The sequence below is a fragment of the Drosophila teissieri genome, chromosome 2L (genome assembly GCF_016746235.2).
Source record: "Drosophila teissieri strain GT53w chromosome 2L, Prin_Dtei_1.1, whole genome shotgun sequence".
In the NCBI taxonomy this organism is placed as follows: Eukaryota; Metazoa; Arthropoda; class Insecta; order Diptera; family Drosophilidae; genus Drosophila; species Drosophila teissieri.
In genome coordinates, this window is record NC_053029.1 from 15,560,473 (window position 1) to 15,579,313 (window position 18,841).

The window sequence follows — 18,841 nt, forward strand, 5'->3', positions numbered from 1 at the left end:
TAAGCAGCCAACTATCCATGCCCAGGCCCCCTAAATGTGACCCCATAAACCATTGACCCACTAACCCCAACCCTAAGTAATGACCCCGGGCGCCAAACGTCAACAAATCCATATAGATTTCAACTGGAGGGAGTTCGCTTGGGGAGCGGAAGTGGCGGCGATTCCATTTGGCTGGTCAGTTGGTGTGCTTCGTCACCAGAGGGGAACCACTCGGTGGTCAGTGCTACAGTTGGCATAGGTCGATGCTTGGTGGAGCTCTTTGATCCATTTACTAGTTTAAAGGATTCAAAAATCTTATAAAAATTTGAGTTTAAATGTTAAAAAACTTAAAACCGCTCTATAAAACCAAATGTTTACCGATCCACTTGTTAGCTCTTTAAAATTCCAGAAACCTTTTCCATTTTCCAACTATTTTCATTACTGACACCAGTAAATTCCTCCTCACTATTTCAACCCATACAAAAACCAGAGCGGCGGAAAAAAGAGCACAGCAACAGATGCCACAAGGTGTGCGCCTGACATATAAACCCTAATACCCCAACACAACGCCAAATGCGAACAATCGCAACCCCCAGCTGCGAAGGGCCAACGCGGCGTATGTGTAATGGTGGTCAGTGCACTGTTTAAATCGGAAAAGCTCCCCAGCCGTAACCTCCAATCGGGGGGGACAAATGGAAAAGGGCGCCGGTTGGTTGGTAGCCAGAGATAAAGGCAAAAAACAATAACCATTTTAATAACTTCCGTTCTAGAAACACTTTTGACTGGCTATCGAATGCACAAAGACAAAGGCGTGCAATGGGGCCTTTTTGGGGATTGGAACTGGCCAAGTGCAGCGGGCTAGCGGATTTTATTGCCCGTGTTTCTGTGCATTATGTTTTATTGGCCCCAACTGTGCGGCACCAACAGTCCCAACAATCCCAACAATCGTGAAAATCGCTTAAAGTGGCAACTGCCCGCTTTGGGTGGAACAAAGTGGATCGGAGTTGTCGCTTTTGTTGTCGGAAAATGACAATTAGCCGTGTGTTTTCCTCCATTTTCTTTCGCCTGGCTCATTTGACAGTCGACTGCATTTCTCTCTTTGCCCACAAATGCAAATGGGGAATGGAAAATACAAAAGGAATAAGCGCACAAATATAGATGCATCTGATGTTGATGTTGATTTTTCGTAGCTCGTCGCGGAAGTCTTCGAATGTAATTCCAGATTGAGTAATAAACATCCAAGTATCTGTGTGTAACAGCTGCAAGCGCATTGCAGATTTTGGTTAATGGGTCTGTCGACATCGAGATGAAAATGCAGGAAGCGGAGTGAAAACTGTTACAATCTGAATCGAAATTAGCCACGGGGGATTATTTGTTTTCGAAATAGAGTTAAAAATGATGAGAGTGAGCCGTAGCAGGCGGGGATTGGGGCGGAGATCGAGATCCCCAGTAACCTTTCGACTTTGATTGATTGGCAGACGGTGCGGAGTATGGATGGAGTATGGTTTTCTCCACTCTTTGGGCTTGGTGATCCAGTAACATTTTATATGTAAGTATTTTTTTCTTACTAATCTTTTAATTTTCAATTAATTTTTGTAAAACTGTCACAAGTGAGCCTTGTCGAATATACTACAACATAATCACTCAACCAGTTTGAGTGCCTCCACTTATTATCACCCTTTTATTACCCACTTTTACAAGACTATAATTATGACTGGCAGTGTGCTGGGCAAAATTTAATAGCACCCAAAAAAAGAATCTTTGCCACTAATTCAATTCTCGTTAATGGTCTGCCCAACCTTGATGTTCATTAACCCTCCAGACGCCTCAAGTTCAATCACAATGCCTCAGGGCAGAGCAAAATAAAGTAAAACCGAAAAAAATGTATCAACTAATCAAAATGTCACACTTTCCATACAGAAAGCGGAGAAAAAATCTGCTGACAGCTGACAAAACCAAAGCAACCAAAACCAAAACCCAGCAACTACAAACTACGGCTTTTTCTGCGTGTGCCTGTGTGTGTGTGTAGTTTTGCGGGCGGGGCAGGGGGCGTTGGCGCTTTACAATGAGCCATGGAATACTCGAGCAATTGCTGGTGGGTCCACTGGGTGGTTCATGGTGGTGCGGGGTGGTGCGGGGGGGTGGTGCTCAGATTACAGCAGACTGGGGCCAGGAAAACGCCGAGCGACGTTGACGCCTCGCGACAATTGCCTCAACTTTGGCGTTAATGAACATGAGCACTCTTAACCAAAGCGAGACGAGAGTTTTTCATGGCCCAAGCCCCCTTTCCAGTCCATTTCAGGCCTGATTCCAAGACGGCATAATGAATTGATGTGGCTGCTGCCATCGCGATGATTATGATGAGATCGAGACGAGACGGGCCGAGTGGAGAGGAGAGCAGAGGAAACGAGTCGAGTCGAGGCGAGTGGAGATGGGAAAAGCATAGACTCGTCCACAAATTGCGAGAGAAGCGAACAAAAAGCATTTTAACATTTAATAATATGAAAATAATTGAAGCAATTACCAAGAGCAACATACACGAGTGACAGAGCGAAGGCACGATCAACACAATTAACCACATTGTAGTTTCTTTATGACCCAGACCGCTTGTGCGAGCATTGTTATATAGAGGCAAGATGAGATCTTCAGACCTATAAAATCGATAAGCTTAATTCGTTCTAACATAATTTTCATTAATTAAATGTTATACTTCTTTTCCCATCCTATATAAGAGTATGTTTGATGTGCAATCCAATCCACTGATTGTAAATTATATTACCTGTGCCACTTGCTTTTGTGGCCGATTAGTTAACCAGCTCGACTTACCAGCCTGCAAACTAGATCAATTACAGATTTTAACCCTCTCCCTTTAGTGCCTCAATCCTAATATTACTGCCTATTGAAAGAGGCAGAAAGCTGAACAAAACAAGTAGGGAAAAAGGCAAACCGCAGGCAGAAACAATTGACATTTGATTGACTGACAGTCGATTGTCAGTTTTTTGACAATTAGGCGTCAAAGTGAAATTGCTTTCGATTTCATATGGAGACTGAAGCGGAGACGGAGACACATGGCCCACGATTGCCTTGAAAACTGATTGGGAAATTCTGGGACTGGCCTTGATTGCCGTGGAACTATTTTTAACATAAAACGCTGTTTGGTTTACTATTTTTGCAGATACCCCAAAAAAATGAATTTGGGTCAAAAACTTGGCATGTGAACTGAAATGGCGAGAATGACGACCACCAGAAAAAAAGGAAAAAACATTCTACATTTGAATATAAAACTAATTGGCACAAAAAGACAAAAATCGTCTCATAAAATTATCAAACTGGCGGCGATCATCCATCGGCTATCATGATTAGCCTCATCTTTGGGAATGGGGATTTTTGTGAGCTCAGCTAAAAGTGGACATTGAACCAGTGTTTCGATTCGCGGATAGGCAGTTCATTACGAAGATAAACACATCAATCGACCAAATTTAATAGTATTTATTTGGCTTTCGTCTATTTTTACTGCTAATTTTCACAGTTTGCGCTTTGCTTTACTACGAAACTACATTTTCGAAACGTATAAGACACATATTTGCCGGATGACAAACGGCATTATATCGTGTGTGTCGGCTTTTGTTTATAATGCCAAATTCAGAGGTTCACTGAACTGAACCGCTTGTCGCGTGGTCGCCAAAGAGGGGTAATTAGCGATGGCATCTGGTCTGAATTCCCCCGTTTGCCCCGTTTGCCGATCAATCCGACTAGTTCTTCCACAGAATCCAACTGAGTGCTGGTGGTGGAGCTCTTAAATAATTGATACACATCTTGTTCGGCTTCGAAGGCATCGATTACGTGCAGAGCATCTGAAACGAGCTCCCAGTCAAAGTAGAAGCCACAAATTGCATGGCTTGCACACTAAACCCATTCACTGCACATATAGAGTGGTGGGTGGGAAAACAGTTTTCCACTCGGGTGGAAAAACAGTTTTTCGAGTGCTACCGCACCTGAGTCGAGGAAATCGCGCACGAAAAACTATTCGGGGAGTGTTTTTTATTGCACTCTTCAAGGCACCTGGTGTGCTAAGCTTATGTGCTCAAATATTCAGGGACAAAATAAAAACGCTTTTAGGGGATTTCATTTTAAGCATCCCGAATCCATTGTTTCTGATCACTTTTTCGCGCACACAACTTGTGTGCTTGTGAGCTGGTGGCCATTAAAATGCGCTTTTATATCGCGGTTTTATGGCTACATTTTATTTAAATCTGGACCGTTTCGAGAGTTTTTCGTTGAGGCTGGGCAAGGTTTATTTTTATGCAACCGCCAAGAGAACAGGCGAATTTCTTTGTTTACTTTTCGTGTGCGAGGCGAATCATTAAAAACTTGACCCAGTTTCTCTGGTGAGTCAAGCTCGTGCCAATATTTCTTGAACTTTGCTACGGCTATAGCTGTTGCATAACCCGCACCTGGTGTGCACCGATAACGATTGAAATTCCGATTCCAATTCCAATTCCTATTCCGATGACCAGCCACCAAACTCCAGCTTAAAAGCCCCAGCTCGGATTTTGCCTTTGTTTCGGATTTGTTTGCCAGCCAAGGCTGTGGCAAATCCATTCACTCGCCTTAGTCAGCTTCGACTTTGCAGTTTCGGTTGCAGTTTGGGTTTCGGTTTCTCGTCCATCTTACATCTTTCGAACAATGAAAAATTGGCAATCGTCATGAAACCGAAGCAACAAAAACTAAAAACAAGTACCAAAAATTCGCGAAGCGCAAAGCAATTAGACATGCAATTCTCGAAAGTACAAGTAATGTCAAAGTTGTAATTAAAACGCGTCCGTAAAGCGGTTTAAATTTTGAGCAGATCATCGCCGTTAGGCAACTACAAAATATATATAATAACTACTCGGCGCGGTCCTAAATGGTTCAGCTTCAATTGTTACTGTTATGGCACTATGGCACTCGGCAATCGAGATGAGCTCCGTTATACAACTCCTGAAAGTGACATATTATGCATGCAAACTATTCATTCCATTTAGGCTAAAGTCAGCCCATATATCACTTTGAGCGCCGGCTACTCAACGCAGTGCAGCATCATCAGAAAACCACAGCACCGCACCGACAAAGTCAACACACACAAAGGAAATATGAGAAAACTCGTAAATAAGAAATGTCACAAAATTTCCATTTGAAAGGTTTTCTCTGGCATAGGAAAAACAGTCGAAAAGTGGAAGTATAAATACAAGAGCGGGCTAAAAGTCAAGGTCTGTCAACTCTTCATCGAAATCGCTGGAACATTTAAAGCGGAATAAATAAAGTACGAGGCAGACCAACGAAAAGCCGAACTAAAATGGAAAGTAAATGAGTCGGGAAATGCGAGACAGGCAGTCTTTCAATAAAACCCAAATTTCCACAGCGGAAAGTGCAAGTTAAGCTCTGCGTATTGATTGGGAAGGGGGCGAAAAACTTAATGAGCGTCAATGGCTGTCAAAACTATTTGCGAAATCTCATTATGAAGTTGTCAATCAGACGAGGAGAAAACCTTCGGCAAGCAGTTTTTAAATCAGCCAAAGTTTTGCTAATTGTACTTGGAAGGAGTGGGAGGCCAAAGCCGCTAAAATCCCTAACAAGTTGCTGGCCAGAGACGAAGACCTGAACTCCTGGGGTCCGAAACTCGCTAAACTGGCTTCGGAGGCTTTGGCTTCTTTCACATGGTCTTCGATGCAGGTTTTTGAAGATCATGGTCCAGCGAGCTAACAACTTGTTGTTGCTCTTGTTGTTGTCGCCAAACGCATGCCCCTTGATTGTTGTTGTTGTTGTTGTAGCTGTTGTTACTATGGTTGTTGTTATTGCAAATGTTGGCGTTGCACTTAAGTGGCTAAAGATTTTTAAGGTTAATGCACTTGAGTTCGTTGTCGCTTCTTTGCTGACCAAACTCGGCTGCCCGGTTGTTGTGCTTGGCGGCGTGGCGTTACTACTATGAGTGCAACTCCTTTCGTGATCTTGTCGCAATTTACATTTTCATGCACCAATAAATGCGTAAATAATAATAATCCGTTAGGCTCTGCACATAAATTGCCATCAATTTGCTTCGGGATCTTGTTTTCATGTTTTCCCTCATGCTCATTTTTCGCGGCTTTTGATTTTGACAAATATTACGCATACGCAACGTTAACCGGTGGGACACACGCCACATGCAATGCGGCACTTTCACTTGCTCACATTGCATGGTTAATTTAGGAGACAGATTATTCAACTGACTAATTTGTAATGAAAAAGTGTGAAACGTCGGTCCGTATGAAATTGGCTCAGTTAAGTTAATAGATATAGCCAACGAATAGTATATTTATTCCCAATAACTCGCCGTTAAATATGTTATTAGCGATTTTGTCTCAGTCAATTTCTTATGAAAATAAAACTTGTTATGCTTTTCAAAGTAAGCAAAACACCGATTTGAATGAATTTGTTTTGCATTAATTTTGCATCACACTTTTGATATTTATTCATACAAAACACACACTGAAAACCACCGAAACGTGATTTTATATGCACATAAAACTATTTCTGATTTTTGTGGCCAAATGGGTCAGTGCTGTCAGCAACCGCTGATTTGGGTCAAATGTGCCCACAGAATATTAAGCAAACAGTTTTTATTTCGGCAAAGGAAGAAGGAAAAAGAATAAAAATTATTATTACCATTCGCATGGCAATAAAAAAAGACAAGAGATCGTAGAAACCCGAGAGGAAGTTGTTAATTAATACTCAAGACAGAGAGCTGGAAAAACTTCTGGGCAGCTCCGTTGCTCGGAGCTGGCAAGTCGGGTTTTTTAATTAAAAACTGGAACCGCATGGTTCTCTTTTTTGTTTTGTAGTTTTCGTGGCCACAATTCTCTTTTTATGCACGGGTAATTTGGTTACATTCGAGCTACTCCACCCAGGGTTAACTTCGAGTTCTTGGGGATGCTCAGTAGGGAATTAATGGGGCATTGTCAGGCCCTTCGTTGGGTGAAAATGGCTGGGTAAGTACCTTTTGGGGGCACGTGTAACATGAAAAGTTTCTGCATTCGTGAGTTTAAATGGTTTCCAAACTTACAGAATTCCTACAGTTTTATCACCCACTTGCTTACCTGGAATGAAAGATAATACACATTTTGATTAGTGATATGGCAATTTTTAAATTGTTTTATATTGTATAACTTGAGAAAACAATTTCAGAACACTACTTTAAGTTCCCACTGAAACGAATTTGTCACTTCCGTCACCGATATCATGGGGAAGTAACTTGCTAGCTACTTTCTATTGATTACCCGTTCAGATATAGACTTCCGCCCATTTCCTGTTCGGTTGCATCTTTTATCTCGAAACTGTCTCCCTGACGGGAGACCGTCTATCAGTTGGCTATCTGTCTGGCCGCATAACTCGAGAAAGCATCCAAGAAACTAAACAGAGCGTACTGCCGGCATTTTAAGGGCACCCAGGGTCGTCTCGGCTATTTTTAAGTACCTGTGCGTATTTCTGCCCAAGTTGTATGGTTTGTTTTGCTTTGTGTTCTTTTTGGCATGCAATAAATTTGTGTTTTCTGGTCACTTGCAAAAAGAAACGTACTGACAGCTGTCAGTGTCTGTATCGCGCCGTCGGAAAAGTATCTTAAAGATACTCACCGAGACTGCGGGATTCGCATTCGCTTGAGTTGATTTCCCTACTGTGTATCCGCTACAAATCAAACTGCAACTTTCCAGTGATTGCGACAAATGTTTTCACTTTTCATTTCCAAACTAACAAGCAACGCATTTGACAGCCACGCCCATTTCCTCGGTAATACAACTCCAATTGATTGATTGATTCACTGGCGCGAGGTAATCAATTAAATATTAACTGCTATTGTCAATCCGTCAGTCTTACATCACTGCATTAATTACCAAGACGAACCGTGACTTTAATCAATCCTAAAATTGCATCAGTTGAGCCAAGTCAACGAACCAAGAGCCAACTCAACCCAATTTCCCATCAATTGCCGCCAGTTTCTTTTTTATTTCCCATTTTCTTGTTGTCATAATAACAAAAGCAGCTCTTTAATGTACAAGACACAAGATCGAGTTATGGAAACAAAAAGAAAACCAAAAAAAAATTTAAAAACTGGAAGCTTTTGATTTAACCACTGCCTGCAGCCCCAACCATGGCCAATCAATTTTTCTGTTTTTGTTTTTATTACTGCTGCTGACCATTGACCAGCACCTCGACATCATCGATTCCAAGTCGCAGCGTAATCATAGTGGAGCAGAGCCGAAATCCAGTCCCATCCTATTCCGTCCACTCGACTCCACTTCATCCACTCCACTTCACTCGAAGACCAAGACCCATACCAAGTCCAAGTCGAACAAGGAGCTCGCTTCATTATGCCAGCAGCAGACATTTTTCCAGTCCGTGTTTTGGAGCCAACAGTTTTCGTGTTGTCGCTGCTCCGATCCTGATCATTGGCAATCATTGAATCATTTCACCCTTTCCCCCGATCCTCGCCCAAAGAGCCCATCTATCTATTTATCTTATAAGCCATCTATCTGAACGCCTGCTTTTCGATTCACTGACTCTGACCTACGATAAGTTTCGCTCTGCGCCTGATTATACTCGTAAAACTTTCGGATCTCCGGCCACGGCATGCATAATTGTCTGCTCCGGCATTTGGGATAGCATCTGAGGTCTTGTTTGCCTATAAACCTTTTCTTTTGGGTCGTCGGGGTTGGAATTGGTTGAGATATGGCTGTGGTGCTGGAGCACAGCATACATTTTAGATTTGTGATTGCAATTAGATGCAAATGTGGGCGGATTGCGGAATTTGGTCACTGAGCGCTTAGGCTATTTTTTTTTATATTAAATAAATTGGGAAAATGTAACTAGAGTCATTTACTAAATGCAGCACAGCAAACGTTTACCCATTGCTTTTTGTTATCTTTAAATCGGAATTAATGTTCGATTTTAGATTCCTCAACAGTTTTATACCACAGCAATTAGCCCACTTAGAAACCGCCACCTGTTAACCACAAGCGAATATTTCCCAATAATCAGTATAAATTGCTTCAGCACAATGAAATTTCAATCGGAAGAATCGTCTGCATTGACCAAGAGCAGAGGCATCTACATAGGTATAAATAGATACAAACCACTGACGGACTCGATTTTCCAGGGAAAAAAATTAGTAAACAACCGGGAGGCGTGGGGTTACCTGATGTCTAAGTAAATAAATACGAGAGTGGCAAAAGCAGCAGGAAAGAGTTAGGAAGTTAGAAGCGTGCGGTGGCCCCCAAAAGATAGGCATTTCGAGCCCCACACATAAACTATGAAAGCCAGACGCCACCGACCCAGTGACCAAGATATATGTTGGTCTAGAGAGGATGAGGCTACAAACGAGGCGGAGAAAGGAATCCACATTCCCCGCGGTGTAAAGAATTTATGAGACTTTTCGTTTGTGCCCCACGAACACGTAACTCGACGATAATGAACGATGATCGGTCATAACAGAAGGAGGAGGAGATCTCCAATCTAGAACGTGCGATTAATGGGAACAGTTGGCTGGCTGCTGTGGCGCCCCCTGGCGTTCAGATTGTCATTGCATTGAAAATGAAAAGCGCCTGCGCGCGAACGAGTTTCGGTTTTCCACAGTTTTCCTGACTGCCAGCCGCCGGTTTTGTTTTGCTTTCCTATTTTCGCAGTGAAATCGATATCGTTGATGTGTGCACGTTTTATAATTTTCCCAGTGAAATTTTCTTGCTGTTGTATAGATGCATCTTCGAACTGCAAATATTGCTTTTTGTATCTTTTATGTTATTTTGCAGCGGGCCTGCTTTGGTTTCTGTTCGCTAATTAGCGCTTCTTTCTGTCTATTTGAACTGCTTTCCAATTGAAAATAAAATTTTTTCATCAAACGAAACAATTTTCACGCGCCAATTCCTGGCATTGTTTAAACGGCACGTAAGTAAAAAGTTTTATATTTTTAGAAACTAAATGCGAACAGAAACACCCAACAATTGAGAGGATTTAAGAGATTACAGAGGAGTTTGCTGAGTCTACTGGTAAAAAACAAGAAATCCATTGATCCATTGATCGTCAGTTTTAAAAATATAAAAATAAACTTTACTAGCTCTCCTCATACTTTAGTATTCTCAGTTTCAATTTTTAACGACTTCACTTTAGGAAATTCTTTAAATTGATTCGTTAACTCAACGACTTCCTTCGGGTCAGTACTGCCATATGGTTGCTTCATTTCTCCGAAAATTTAGACAACACTTCCATCTATCAGCGGTAGTCAAGTTGTAAATTTTCAACAAATTTGTCAAAAATGCCATCAAGTTGCTTAAGGGCCTCGTAACACATTTGCATTCAAAAAGAACTTAAACAGCATGTGGGTCAAAAATAAAAAAAAGAAAACCCCGCAGGGGCCACACACAGCAAAGGCAACAGCCGAAGCAGAAACATAAACAAAACCGCCGCCAATTTATGACACTCCACAAAACACTGACAAAAAAGATTTCCAAATGCAGGGGGAGAACCCCCTCAAACTAATTGCATTTCCTGTCGGATTCCGGGGAGGGGGAACTTGCACAAAACGCATAAATTAACAACAAGCACAACTTCCGATAGACAATAGAACAAAATAACATGGAATAAAATGGAACAAATGAAGCATACGAGAAATAACAATCAAACAGGGGAGAACCATTCGAATTCTATTCATCCCAAAGTGGAACCACGGACTTCTATTCGGAACAAATTCCAGCCAACTCGAGGGGAGTTGTCAGAGTTGTTCAGAGCCGTTCAGGCTTGACGAGCGGAGTTTTGACTGCAGTTCTGCCCCCTCAGTTTCGACACTAAATGACCACCAGAACAGTGGCGTACGTGGTTGGAAAACTAAAGGGGGCCTTCACTTTCCCCAATCTAATTTTGATTGTGTCGTTCTATGTTACTGTGACAGGAAGTACATTTATTTTACAAGTATTTTTTTGACAACTAAAAAATAATTTCTTTATAGAACCTTTTTTATTTTATAGAACCCTTAATATATTTTACTTATAAGAACTTATTGTAAATCAATGAATATCGCCAAAGTTAATGGGATTTTTTGTTGGTATTAACTTTTTAGTATCATTCAACCGATCGTTCAAATATCTTTTATGAAAAGTTAAAACCCCCTTAGCGCTTCCGAATGTTGGAGATCACACATGCTGCACAACTCCATTGGATCCGAAAGCCGGAGAATGTTAATTAGTTCTGCTGTAGCTTGTTTATGCTGTTGTCTGTAGTTTATGTTGCTTAATTTTAATGCGCATTGTAATTACATTCCTGACCAGCGTTGGACCCCGAACAGCTGGGCCACCGAACTCCTTCACAGCCATAAAAAGAAGGCGAGAATATTAAACTCTAGAGCATTTATTACAGCCCTTCTATGCTACTCAACGACATCCAGAACGGATGCTCCACCATAATAGCACCCACGCTTTTCTAGCTAAAATCCATAAAACGAGGAATATTTTTGAGTTCGAGTTGAGAGTCATTAGAAGTTGCTGAAGCGTATTAAAATTTGAAATTTGCATAAATTACAAGTTGTAATTAAGGAGGAAAGGAATAAAGATGCATTAAGATTCGTCTATATGAGCAGTGAAGCGCATTAAACTATGCAGTTTTGTAATAGCGATTTAAAGACTATTCAATAAAGAATTTAATGGTAAGGTGGCAAGAGAATGTCAAAAACACTGGTAACAGGTATCTGATTGTCGAGGAACTCGACTAAAGCGTTCTCTCTTGTTTTATTTATAAAAAATAAACAGTAAAGCTTATTATTAATTCAGCGCGTTTTGCGCCTTTTGTTTGCAAACACTTGATAGCAAGAAGCGTTACTTTTCCCTGCCTTGATTTGCGATTTCCTGCTTATTATCCAAACAATAATAATAAACAAACATAAGTTTATTGCAATAAAAAAATTACGCATTAGCTGTGGATTTTTATGTATTTTTCAACTAGTCATGACTTGAGAATCGAAAGCCTTGACCAATTGCCAGTCAAGAAGACCTTCGCCTGCAATCGCAACGTCATTTTGCAGCTATTAGCTAACAATTTAATGCATGCAAAAGGTGTATATCTCTATTTATTTATAGTTGCTGCCTTCGCCTTATCTAATCCAACCCAGTGACGCCCGGTCTCATCTGTTCTATATAGAATTACGCGTGGCACATTCTCAGCATCGGCCAACGGATTTCGTAATCTTCTGACAAAAGTGGGTTGACTTGGGTTGGTTACGATTCTGCCCGCTGCCTTCTGCCTTCTGCTTTTTGCTTAGTGTGTCAGTCTAAATATATATTCGTTCATTGTTTCGCTGCATTTCAATTGTGCATTTCATTCGGGCACCACAATCTCAAGAGATCTATGCCAATTGATCTAGAGACGGTCGGGCAGGTGGGAGCCAGAGCCAAACGTCGAACTGTTTTTACAAATGCGTTTACATCGCTTCAGATCGTCCCATGTGGACTAATTGTGGCACTAATTTGTGGGAATGAATTGTGTGTTATTGTGATTTTTTGACTTGATTTTCGCGTTAATAAATCACAAAATACACAGCTCTGTTTACAAAAAGAAGTTCATTACAGAAGCTAGGCTATCTTCCTAATTTAACTACTGATACGAACGAATAGAGCATCTCAGCTTCGTTATCTCGGAACTCAGCGCAATGACGATTTCCATGTGATATCTTCAGCTTAATTGTTGCTACGTGTATCTTTTGAGAAAAATGTTTGTTGTCTTGGGGTAATTGTTGCTTATTTGCCTGCATGCTTGCCTGCTTGCCTGCCAACCGTCTGATCATTTGACCGATCCGTTGCGCTTGGCTGTTGTATAATGTCAATTACTTGTGATTTACGACAGTTTAATGATAGACGGCGATACTCATAGGTTGCCTGCGTTTCGAAGGGGGGTTTCGAAGGAGAAGAGGAAGGACGTGGGGCAGTGCCGAATCGCACTCACATAATAGTTGCTACATGATGCGAGCTTAGCATGTGATGTATGTGATATTTCAGCGCTGCGTTCTTGTGCCCAGTGTTGCATGTAATTGGCTCATAAAACTTTGCCAAACGCAAAAAAATAGTAGAATAGCCTTTGATGGACGCAGGGAGCCGCAACTCCTTCCAAAAGGGCAAATCGATTACGTGGCCCAGCTCACTTACTTGGATGTCAACAACTTTTCTCATCACTTAAGTGTCGAAGAGCGTGTGTGACGTAAGAAAGTTAGATGAACCTGAACTGTTTCTGAACTGAATCTGAACATGAATATGCACCGATGGCTCATCATTTGATTATTCATGAGACAAGCCAAGAACTTTAGGTGTTGGTGGCTCTTTCAGTCGCACTAAATAACAATTAGCCGAATAAGGGTAGAGCTTTTTGCTAAATTTTTCATTTCTTAGCTCAGCCAAATCACCGTTTTGGATAACGAGTTTTTGAAGAGGGGGCGCCAAAATTTCACTTCGAGATGCTGACGATATTTAATGGGCACACACAGTCGATAGATAAATCGAAACTTTAAAGCCACTAATCGAGTGGAAAATTGAATGGCAGTTAATTACATATATTATAAAAGATTGTACGAACTATTCATTTTGGCAATACAAAACGCGTACTAATAATCGTTAGCTCATAAATATACCGAAGCTATCTTTTGTATAGAAAGCCATAATCATAAACTCATAAATTAATATAAAAGAAATTTAATATTGGCCATATAAACAGACAAAATACCCAAGGCAATATGCGGGAAAGCTTTGATAAGATAAATAATATCTAGTTAGTTAACTTGGGCTAAATCACTTCGTTTTCTAAGATAGCTTCAGTATGAGTTAGCAGGTTCTTTTCTAACTTTGGCAAGATGTTATAACTTGTTCATTCTTTTCCTGTGTTTCCATAGATATGTGTTTTGGTTCTAAGCTGAGAGGCTGAAACTACAGAAAGGGAAACGAACTCATTGAAATTCTTGTCAGGTTAAACGCGCGAATTGTGTGGAATAACAAAAGAAACACATCAAACCCATCTCTGGATACAACAAAATAGAGAGTGGCGGTCGGAAGAATAGACGACAGCTCATAGAAGCTATCATGTCTATATGCAGACCCACGCCTCCCACTTTTCACGCCCACTTAACGCATTCCCTGTTTTTCCCTGTTTTTCGTTTAAGGCACCGCCGTCACTAAGTCCATCAGAAAGTTAATAATAGCGAAATATGGCCAAAGTGTTGAGCTCCAAATGCAGAAAAGTTTTAATTAGAAAAAATATTCTACTGTAATAAAGAGAATTTCTAACTTTTCGCAGAAACCTTAAAGCCTTGGCAGTGGGTGGGAGTGTGGGCTTAAAATGCCAAGGACCTGGGACAAAGGATGGGTTTGTGGCAAGTATCTGCCAGTTGGCCAGGCAGACAATAAAGTTGACACATATCGGAGTGCATTCATTGTTTTTATCGCATACAGGAAGCCGGGAAAACTCGACACGAGGTTATTAAACTCCCTAGCAGAAAGCTTCTGTCAGCCAGTGCACTGATTTGTAATTGTTTTCTGTCTTCTGTTTTACTCCTATTATTATTATTCGCTTTCCATCTATGTTTCATGTATTTATCAAGCCGCAAAGTTACTGGCTGATTAGAGAGTCGCGTCGCGATGTCGTTGCCACTTAGAAGTGGGTCACCGATTTGTCGACTCCGAAGCCGAGGAGGCGGCACTATAAAAGTATCTCTGTGGCACATATTGATAAACCTAGTTGGCAGTTGCACTTTGGGTTGCATTATGCATTTGGTGTTTTTACGGCGTCACTTTGTCGTCGTTGGATTTATCATGGAATTTACGATAGTTGTGGGTGTGCTGATTCCATATCAATCGGTTTCGTAGCACTAGGTTAGTGGAGCAAATGGGGCAGAGGTATGTGCCTAGATAAGGTTTTGATTTTGAATGAGCTGATGGCAGATTGTTCAATCAGCGACCAATGACCCATGTGAGGAATTTCGAAACAATCGCTTGCGCAAGAACATTATTAGCCAGCCATTCGATACGCTTCGCAACAAAATTCAATTAATTACTCTTGTGTTCCCTTTCAGGCAACATGACACTCCAGTCGGACTGGCAAAGTTCAACTCACCTTGTCCAAAACAAAAAGGTTTACTCTTGCGCAAGAGTTCAAGACGTCTGCAAAAAGAAGGAGGAAAAGCACACAGTCCATGGTTAGATAAATGCCAGACAGAATTACCAATCAAATAAAAATAATTATTAATTACAGCCATCGAGACAACTTGTTCTAGCCGGGCTATTAAAATTAATCAAAGTCGCTGCGTTACAACGCAATGCCATGTAGGAGATAATAAATTGTGGTACTTATTCTACCTGAACCACATAAACAAAGTGCCAGCAACAACCACCGACTACTGCTACACCCACCACCGACCAAGCAAAACTTGTCAACTGTAACGCAAGACAATCAACTATCAACAACAAAAAAATGCATAAATTAATATAGAGATAAACAAGGGAAATGGAGTCCATAATATCGAGTGTGATGACGAGTCTTGTAACTACTGCAAATTGTCATGAAAGTCAGGGTTATTAACGGGGAGGCACATGTGCGTAGAGAAGCAGGGAGTTTCATGCTGAAGGCAGACTAATTTCATGCTCAGTGGCGCAGTGTCTTTTATAATTGACAGAGGTTGGGGCCACAGACAGTAAAAGTAACTTGGCCCCAAAGTGGTTACTTGATATCGCAACAATCACAACTTGTCGAGGACAGACAGGATTTCGCAAGCAGATGACAAAGTTGGCCAACTTTGTGCCAGTCAACTTGGTTGGAACAGCAGGAGAACGTAACTATTTGAGTAAGCTGAAAGGCAGTGATAAGTCGAGTTGGGAACAAACAATTTTAATTTAAAATTGTCTAGTCTTGAGGGAAATACAATAAAAATAACTTAATTAGCTGTATATCTGCACAACAGCTAAACTAGCACACAAAAGACCCTATCAAAGTGTCCATTTCATGAACTCCATAACAATTTCTTACGCTCTATCACTTCTATGACGCACTCACACTAGATCTTTCTCCCTTCTCCAGCTGTAACCTCAAGTTCATTAGCACCCATAGAACCCCTCCTATTGAACTAAACTCGCGTAGTTACTACAACAAATTGCCAATCAACTTCCAGCGATTGTCGTTGTCGTTGGCGTTGTCCTCGTCGTTGTCGTTGTCGTTCGTTGGCCCCAAAAAGGCGGACTAACCACCGACAATCCCACACCACCCACAATCCACCCTGTTGTAACAGCTGATGACACGCACTTTGCGTGTTTATTTAATAAATAAAAATTTGCATAAATTTGCCAATGTGAGCGAACGAATTGCAGAGGCGCTGTTGACATTTCTCCCGCGTTTGTGAAGCGTTGACGCCAAGTCGAATAGAAATGCAAACAAATTTATTCCGCCATTATTTATGGCCTTGCACAAAAAGGATTTATTGTGCTAGAAAATCACAGTATGAAAGAATGCCGTCATAAACGCAAAATGGTTATATTTATGGGCACCTAAAATTACATAAAGCTTAGCTCAAGATTAATATCAAACGACTATCTATTTGGATTGATGATGATCCGTCATTTTGGGTATGCTTAGACATGAGTAAGAAATTGAAATAGAATCGAAATGATTATTTTTCGCTAATGATAAAAATATTTAGTTTAATCCCATTATTTTGCAGTGCGCCTCACCAAATAATTCGCAGACCAACATGACTCAATCTTAAAAGCATTGGCACATGTGTACATTAAGTATTAATCTTTCTCGGCTTAGTGGAGCACTTCCCACAATCCATTAGCCCCATCAGAGGTCTGTTCTTAAGCCGTGGCTTGGATCGCCTTGAACCCAGCCAAGCCCCAAGTCTTGTGTCAGCTCAAGTTACTCCGCAGATAGCTACTCATCTACTCATCTTGTAAGCGATCAATCTCCAACTGCTTTGCAACGTAACTCAGGCGAACTAATAACCCGCCATCAGATTTCAGGGCGCCCCGCTAAAGTGTAACTAATATGCGATCTTCGCGATGGCTAGACCGTAGTGCCTTTTGATTAATGGATGCCGCTACTGTTTCTACTTTTGGGAGAGGGGAGAGGGGGGAGCGGTTCAGATTTACAAAAGCATGGAGCATAGAAATTTATGCGCGTTTTGATTCGAGACGCACGACGATCGCAACGGATCGGATCTCAGAGCAAAGAGAAGAGCCAGAGGCGCAAACAACAAAATTATAGAATATAGAATATCGAGTTCTCGATCGCAATCGCGATCGCATTCGCGTTCAGTGTGGGCTTTCATTTGGCTATGGAGTTAATCGACTTAAAGTGATTGGCTAGTGTGTGTGTGTGCCTTAAATGGCCAATCTTCAATGCTGAGCCAAGTCATTTATCTTCCCCTCGGTGGCTAAAGTTAGGAGCAGAGCAAGCTGGTTTCCTTTCCTTTGCGCTGGTCGAACTCAAGCCACAATTAGCGACAATCATTTTTCATTTGTCAGCAATCAGATAGTGGAGTCATACAACAAATATTACTGGTTATCTGGTCATTATCTCAGTCTCAATGTCAAGTCGAGCCGGACTGAGCTACTTCACAAATCATAGTTCTGTTTGCCCAATTCTCAGTGCAATTTTGTATCTTACAAATACTCATAATAGCTGGGCTCTGCAGTCTTGTGAAATATTCGCTATTATATAACGGGTTTTACTCTTTTGTTTCTTGTTGCTGCTCGCTTCGGAATAATTATGCCAAATATTCAAATAAATTATCAACTAGAACAATTGACGGGGCGGAGAACTCGGAACGCGGGGAGGCTGAACAGCTGCACAGTAGCAGCGATTTGCGGCTTTTGTTAAGCACATTGTTGCACAAAAGTTTTACATGATAATAAATTTAAGTGCGAGGGAGTGCGATAGGGGTAGAAATACGCCTTTTCTTTCTTTCCTTCTACTGCGTTTTTGAGTGGGCCAGAGATGAGGCCATTGTCTGGTTGCGTGGCTTACAATAAAGTTGGACTATGCATTCTGCAGGGTGTCGGCTTGTCAAATGACAAAGGCGCCGAGAGATGTACATATTTATATAAATTAGATTATACTTATTTACATACTTGTACTTATTTTTATAAATTGGATTATAGAGACATGGATAACGAATGAACTAATTTGATACAAATGGACATGTGACGTGAAAACAAAATGTGTAGGATTAGAACGTTAAGAATTTAAAAGAAATTTAATTGGTATAAATTTAAAAAGTTTTATATTTTATTTAAACATTTTTGTATAAATGCTTCTGTATGTCTCCCATGCATAACAAACCAGAAAGCTCTTTAAAGATGATTTGGCCATGCCCATTTCCGGACAAGAGTTATGCATATTGAAGAGCCTTCGAGACACGATATTAGCGTGGATAATTATTCATATTCATTATGGCCATTAGCCACAGTGCCGGTGAATGGAATAGTTTACACTTGTCTAGCTTGGTTTTGTGTTGTCTTTCGCTCATTTTCCCCCTTACGGCTCGGAATTTTTCCGACGGGGCCAAAAAAAGAAAATGCAGCGCGTACAAATGCAAATGCCTGGCGAATGCCAAACAGTCGCCTTGGCACTGGAGGTGTTTTCTTAGCACTTGATTAAAATGCAGCGACTGCGTTTCGATGGCCATAAGTGCCACTGGGAACTGCAATCTATCTATGTGATACTTCTCGATCCGGGAATTTACGGAAGTTCAGTTTAGTTTCTTACTCAAGGAACAGCTGTACTCAGGGTGCGGTCTGGGAACTCTATCTATCCTACCCCCTCTCCATGGTTTCAC

The 18,841-nt window shown here is 41.2% G+C and overlaps 1 protein-coding gene across 4 annotated transcripts in view; it reads right to left on the reverse strand.

Moving 5' to 3' along the window:
* LOC122625947 (dual specificity tyrosine-phosphorylation-regulated kinase 2) overlaps positions 1 to 18,841 on the reverse strand; it is a 49,629-nt gene that overhangs the window by 17,299 nt on the left and 13,489 nt on the right. For 2 of the 4 annotated variants that reach the window (XM_043806013.1, XM_043806011.1), the window contains one exon: positions 15,127 to 15,173. The exons of the other annotated variants lie outside the window; for them this stretch is intronic. The gene's annotated coding sequence lies outside the window, so the exon portion shown is untranslated. The remainder of the gene's footprint in view (positions 1 to 15,126; positions 15,174 to 18,841) is intronic. 4 annotated transcript variants of the gene reach the window in all.